Source organism: Staurois parvus, unplaced genomic scaffold, assembly GCF_062004578.1.
Source record: "Staurois parvus isolate SC_StPar_1 unplaced genomic scaffold, SC_StPar_1.0 ptg000275l, whole genome shotgun sequence".
Classification (NCBI taxonomy): domain Eukaryota; kingdom Metazoa; phylum Chordata; class Amphibia; order Anura; family Ranidae; genus Staurois; species Staurois parvus.
Window position 1 is genome coordinate 917,063 of NW_028318071.1, and position 7,700 is coordinate 924,762.

Here is a 7,700-nt window from a genome sequence, read left to right on the forward strand (position 1 = left end):
TTCCATCTACTTATCTTCGCTCTGATGTTAGTGACACTGGCACATAGGGTCTGGGAATATTGAGATCTTCAAGATAAATCAAGTCTTTGGCCCATGTTCTCCACTGAGTTTCTCTTTCTTGCGAGAGTGAGGAGTCCCAATTACATTCACCTATTGAGAGCGCTCTAACTCAAACTTTACCTTGCATAGTGACTGGGGCTGCAAACCCAAGTGGGTCATAAAGACTGTTTACTGTTGCTAGGATACCTCTCCGTGTGTATAGCTTCACCTCCTTGGACACTTGAAAGGTAAAACTGTCGATCTGGAGATTACAACCTAGGGCTGCAGACGATAAACTCACATTTAGGAGCTGTTCAGCGTATTTTTCAGCAGCCCCTGAACTCACCCTAATGTTTTCCTATGTGTCCATGTATGCATCTTCGTTTACAGTCATTTCCAGGCATTTAAGTTTACAGTCGTTTTTTTGAATGCAGAAAACTTGCGTTCAGCAGTCGATTTTATCAGCGTTTCAAACGCAAAACGCTTGTAAATGCTTGTAAATGCGGCAAATTGCGTTTTGTAAGCATTTTCATTTGAATTTTTTTTTTTAACTCTTCCAGTTCCCAATGCTGTCCAGAGCCTTTTTTCATCATGAAAAGTGCATGCAAAGCATTTTCAAGGTACTCAGATGGACAAAACACTGAAAACAGGATGTTCCTACCAAGCTTGTCACACATTGCAATGACCAATTCACAACTCAGACCTCTCCCACCCTTGGAAACAAAAGATATGTTAATGACCATTCACACCTCAAATTCCTCATGAAGACCCCCTGCCAGGTGGCCTTATTGACTCACTCCACCAGACACCTTTCCCACCCTTGGAAACAAATGAAATGTTAATGACCAACTTGCACCTAAGCTAATTTTAACACTGTCTCTGCTTCTACTATCTGTATTTCTCTGAAACAGTCTGAAATAGTTAATAATTTACCACTTTTCAGTGCATTCTTGGCATTTGGGAGGTTCTCCTGTGCTTATCTTTAAAAAATGCTTCTAAATGCAAACGCACATAAATGCGCATAAACGCGTTATGCAAACGCGGCTAAACAGACATTTTTTAACCTACATATTCCAGCAGTCAGTTTCCATCATTCAGAAGTGTCCTGTGTACATGGAGCCTTACTCCTAAACTCTGTTTAAGGGGAAGAGGATCAAAACCTAGAACAAGGTCTTTTAACTCTTTATTTCTGTCATCTACAGGAAATGCTTCCTTTGCTGTACTTCACATGGATGCCACCTTGTGTAGCTTAAGATTAGATCCTGAAAGCATCTCTCTAGCTCTCTGCAGAAGACTGACTACTTCAGCTTCAGTAGGTACAGATGTAAGTTCATCATCTATGTAGAAATTTCTTAAGATGAACTGTTTTACATCTTCTGCATACCCACATGCTCCCTGCTATTATAGCTATTGTCTTAGTACAGGGGCGGACTGACAACTCATGGGGCCCCCATGCAATAGGGGATCATGGGGCCCCTGTGTCCTTGCCCACACTCAAAAAAGCCTATAAAAAAGGTACCAGGTGCATTTCATGGGGCCCCCTACTGACTCCGGGCCCTCGGCAAGTGCCCGAGTGCTCGAATGGTCAGTCCGCCCCTGTCTTAGACTATAAATGGCTATGGAGGGTGAAGGACCATTTCCAAGGACATGTACTCTCACCTTGAACTCTGTAATTTCTTTGTTGAGGTCATTATCTTGAAATCAAAGGAACCTCAAATAGTTGCAGTGTTCTTCTCTAACCATGAAACAGTAAAGCATTTGCTGCACATCAGTAGTAACTTCAACTTGCTCTTTGTGGAAAAGTAGAAAAACGCCTAGCAGCGTATCATTCAAATCAGGGCTTCGAAGAAGCACATAATTTAATGAGATGCCATCATACTGAGTGCTAGAATTAAAAACTACTCTGATCTGCTCTGGTTTTTGAGGGTGATAGACACCAAAGATTGGTAGGTACCAACCCTCTTCACACAGTTTCAGTGGTGGAGCAGGCTCTGCTTAAACATGGTCAAATATCTTTTACATAAAGTTAACAAAATATTCTTACATTTCAGGTTTTCTTGCAAAAGAGCTGTAGAACATTGAGTCTCTTCTGTGCTTGCTCCCTGTGGTTTGGTAGTCTAGGGAGTGGTAAACGAAATGGTAGGGGTGCTACCTAGCGATTTGCTTCATCCACAAACATCTCTTTTAAACTACATCAAGGAATATATGATCTTCAATGGACATAGCAGGTCTTTCATCATTTGGCGTTCTAGTGAACATGTCATCTAAACTGTCCACACTATGAGCTGTGGTTCCTGAATGGCATTACGAGGGAGTGCATGGCTGTAGTTCACAAGCAGTAAAGGTCTCTTTTACTCGTATATACAGTGGGGCAAAAAAGTATTTAGTCAGCCACCAATTGTGCAAGTTCTCCCACTTAAAAAGATGAGAGAGGCCTGTATTTGGCATCATAGGTAGACCTCAACTATGAGAGACAAAATGAGAAAACAAATCCAGACAATCGCATTGGCTTATTTGGAAAGAATTTATTTGCAAATTATGGTGGAAAATAAGTATTTGGTCACCTACAAACAAGCAATATTTCTGGCTCTCACAGACCTGTACCTTCTTCTTTAAGAGGCTCCTCTGTCCTGCACTCATTACCTGTATCAATGGCACCTGTTTGAACTTGTTATCAGTATAAAAGACATCTGTCCACAACTTCAAACAGTCACACTCCAAACACCACTATGGTGAAGACCAAAGAGCTGTCGAAGGACACCAGAAACAAAATTTATGACCTGCACCAGGCTGGGAAGACTGAATCTGCAATAGGCAAGCAGCTTGGTGTAAACAAATCAACTGTGGGAGCAATAATTAGAAAATGGAAGACATACAAGACCACTGATAATCTCCCGCGATCTGGGGCTCCACACAAGATCTCACCCCGTGGGGTCAAAATGATCACAAGAACGGTGAGCAAAAATCCCAGGACCACATGGGGGGACCTAGTGAATGACCTGCAGAGAGCTGGGACCAATGTAACAAAGGCTACCATCAGTAACACACTACGCCGCCAGGGACTCAGATCCTGCAGATCCTGCAGTGCCCCTGCTTAAGCCAGTACATGTCCGGGCCTGTCTGAAAGTTTGCTAGAGAGCGTTTTGATGATCCAGAAGAGGACTGGAAGAATGTCATATGGTCAGATGAAACCAAAATAGAACTGTTTGGTAGAAACACAACTCGTTGTGTTTGGAGGAGAGAGAATGCCGAGTTGCATCCAAAGAACACCATACCTACTGTGAAGCATAGGGGTGTCAACATCATGCTTTGGGGCTGTTTCTCCGCAAAGGGACCAGGACGACTGATCCATGTACAGGACAGAATGAATGGGGCCATGTATCATGAGATTTTGAGTGCAAACCTCCTTCCATCAGCAAGGGCATTGAAGATGAAACGTGGCTGGGTCTTCCAACATGACAATGATCCCAAAAATACCGCCTGGGCAATGAAGGAGTGGCTTCGTGAGAAGCATTTCAAGGTCCTGGAGTGGCCCAGCCAGTCTCCAGATCTCAACCCCATAGAAAACCTTTGGAGGGAGTTGAAAGTCCGTGTTGCCCAGCGGCAGCCCCAAAACATCACTACTCTAGAGGAAATCTGCATGGAGGAATGGGCCAACATACCACCAACAGTGTGTGCCAACCTTGTGAAGACTTACAGGAAACGTTTGACCTCTGTCATTACCAACAAAGGATATATAACAAAGTATTGAGATGAACTTTTGATATTGACCAAATACTTATTTTCCACCATAATTTGCAAATAAATCCTTTCCAAATCAGCCAATGTGATTGTCTGGATTTGTTTTCTCATTTTGTCTCTCATAGTTGAGGTCTACCTATGATGCCAATTACAGGTCTCTCTCATCTTTTTAAGTGGGAGAACTTGCACAATTGGTGGCTGACTAAATACTTTTTTTGCCCCACTGTAGCTGGTGCATGGGCTGAATACAGAAGGGTGCCCATTAGGCAGCACATTTGTCTTACATGAGTTCACGTCTACTGGTGTGTGAGCCCCACCTAAGCATACTTCTCCAACTATGACCCAATCTAAATCTAAATATTGTGCATAAGGAGCATTATGGGGTCTGTTAATCTGCTCACATACCTTGTGCACCCTGAGAATATATCTCCCCAGTGAGCGGAGTATTTGGGCAATGAGGTCAATTGCAGGGATATTATCTGTTAAGGAGTTCAAATTAGGGATTGTGTAATCTCAGGGGTTGGTATTTCTGACCTGTCATTGCGTATCATGTCACATTCAATGAGAGTGGGAAGTTTTATGTGTGTTTTCCTATCAATAGACTGAACAGTAAAGTTAGATGCCCTACGCCTGTTTTCTCCATAGTACCTGAGCATGTTTTTAGTGTGTAAGAAAACGTTTCACCACTAATGTTAAAAACATTAAATAACTCTGACTTGGCTAATGAGCGATTACTTTGATCACTGCATACATTTTCACAAAACAGGTTTGTTAGAGGAGTATACCGTCACTAAACAAATCTTGGAACATGATCTGGGCTCCGTCCCTTCTGCACATACAAATCTTGGAACATGATCTGGACCTCGTCCCTTCTGCACATTCCTCCATACACTTGGACACAACAGTTGATGGGGTAGGTTCATCTTCCTCCCTGCCTTGTTCTTTGTTGGTTACCGGAATCTCTGTTGCCCAAAGGTGTGGTCGTGGATGCAGTGCTGTGGTATGTTGGTCACTACTGCATTCTCTGCATCTAACATTGACCTTTCAGTCTTTAGCAATGTGTTTGGTGGATACACAAAATCTGAAAAAGATAGCATTTTCCTTCAGGTAAGCTTTAAGTTCAATAATGTGCTTGCTTCTAAATCGACGACACTTTGACAGTGGCTGTGTTTTTTATGAATTGAGCATGAACTGTCTGGGTCCATGGATTTCTTTTCAGACTTGTTAAGATGTAAAGTTGCATCAGTGGCTGACACCTCTGTCTTTCTGACTGACACTGATGGTCTGCTTTATTCCTTTCTTCTCTGTGTTTGCTGACATCTGGTTACTGCATGTCAAGAATATGAAGCTTGGGGAAGAAAATGTCTGTTGGGGAAATGGGGAGGAGCCGCAGCAGGAATCTGTAGCAGCATGGCTGGGAGGCTACGGGTGCCGGCCTGCTAGAAGCAGTATGAGGTGCTGTGCCCTAAGTGTGGAAAGAGCTTACACTTCCCTGGAGTGAGAGGACGTGGAGCCTGGGTGTCATCTGATCCGGAGCGGTGGAGGACGGTGGTACGGCAAGGGAGCAGTGTCGGTGTGCTGGGGGAGCGGAGTGAGAGTCCACTCCCATGTGAGTCTGGAGCTGGTGTGCTAGGGGAAGTGACCAAGGAAGGAGAGAGAAGAAGCAAGGACCCGGAGAGGTATGGAAGGACCCGCAGCTGCCCCGGATACTGCCTGAGGACTGGAGGACTGGCAGTCACAGGTTAGAAGGGGAAGGGAGCAGCAGCAGTGGGACCGGAGCCTGGGGACATATGGTCAGTTCCCAAATTCATCTCGTATTCCACCGGGCATATAAAATAAAACATATACAAAAAGGTTGGTGCAGATTTCCTGGTGTAGGGTGATTAATAGTTGCTGCAGACATTTTCCAGCCCACTGGGTATATTTGTTTAAGAACTGTATTAGCAATGTCTGTTGGTGCAGGTGGAAGTCTAATGACTGATATTTAGTTACAGCTGATTTTTGTCGAGCACCATACAGCAGACCCACATCAAGCTTTTAAATGTAGATCTATACCAAAGTATATACAGCGTACCTGCAACAAGCTCAATACAGCTGACTGATGCCAAATGTTATACAGTGGACCCGTACCTAGCTCTAAATAGCAGACTCACACCAAATCTTATATAACAGACCTGTACTAAGCTATATATAGCAGGCTTTTGTTAAATACAATGCAGCAGACCCGCACTATGCTCCAAACAATAGACTCATATGGAAGTCTTAACAAATGACCTGCACCAAGGTGGTGCAGATTTCCTAGTGCAGGGCAATTAAGGGTTGCTGCAGACATTTCCCAGCACACTGGGTACATTTGTTCGAGAACTGTATTACCAATGTCTGTCGGTGCTGGTGGAAGTCTAAAGACTGATATTCAGTTACAGCTGATTCTCATCAAGCATCATACAGCAGATCCACACCAAGCTCTTAAATGCAGATGTATACCAAACATATACAGCGTACCTGCAACAAGCTCTATACAGCTGACTAACACCAAATATTATACAGTGGACCCGCACCTAGCTCCAGACAGCAGACTCACACCAAATTTCATACAGCAGACCTGCACTAAGCCATAAATAGCAGGCGCTTGTTAAATACAACGCAGCAGACCCGCACTAAGCTGCAAACAACAGACTCATATGGAAGTCCAAACAAGTGACCTGCACCATGGTCTATACAGTGGAATTCCGTCAAGTGTTACATAGTAGATCTGCACAAAAACTTCAAATAGTAGACGCACATCAAATTGTATACAGCAGATCTGCATCAAGTTATATATTGCTGACTTAATTCAAGTACTATACAGCAGACACGTATTAGCTGTATATAGCAGATTTACGCAAATTCAATACAGAAGATCCAAGTTGTCTTATATAGTAGACCTATATCATATATATATATATATATAGAAGGCCTACACCAGTCCGAAATAACAAATAAGTCATTAAACGGGAATCCCCTAAAGAAAATTAGAAGTAAACCAACTAAAGGGGGTGGCCCTAAAACACCCCAGGCAAGTGCAAACTCCCTTATGATAAAAAAATATATGCCGGCACGGGGGAAAAAAAAGTCCAGAATCGCAAAATCAAGAGAACCAGGGCAAGTGCTCTATAAACATGAGAGGTGATCAATCAAGACTGTCACTTGGTAATATGGAGGAGGTCCAAGATAAAGGAAGCCCAATTTCAGAGAGGAGAGGGGAACAAAGAAAAGTGGTACAGGAAGGGTCCTCAGTACATACCCTTTCATAGACAGTTGGAGATAGTAAAAGGATCTAAGATTGAAGTTATGTCATTATCAGTTCATGCCCCAGTCATGATGAGGTTTCAAATGGGGAGTGGAGAAGATAAAACATTATCTTGGAAATTGAATGATTCGCTTTTACAGAATCCTGAAGTGGAGAAGAGGATAAAAAGGGAAATTGAACAATTTTTTTTAGATAAATGAGACCGAGGGAATGTCAAAGGCAATAGTGTGGGAGTCACATAAAGCTTACATCAGAGGAATATTGATTTCCATAGGCATAGAGAAGAAGAAGGAAAGGGGGAAAAAAATAAAACAGGCCATAGAAGAACTGCAAAAACTTGAACAAACTCACAAAAAGGAAAAGGGGATGAATAAATATCAGAAGATACAAAAAAGGGATGAGATGAAAGATCTGATGGAACAGGATTCTAGGATGATATTTAATAGAATAGCTAAAGAAAGATATCAATGAGGGAATAAACCAGGAAAATATTTAATGAGAAGACTCAGGAATAAACAGGCAAGGAATTTTATTGAAAAAATTAGTGACAGGAAGGAAGAGAATTTGTTTAAAACATCTGACATTGCTAGGAGGTTTCATAATTATTATAGTGAACTTTATAATGTAAGAA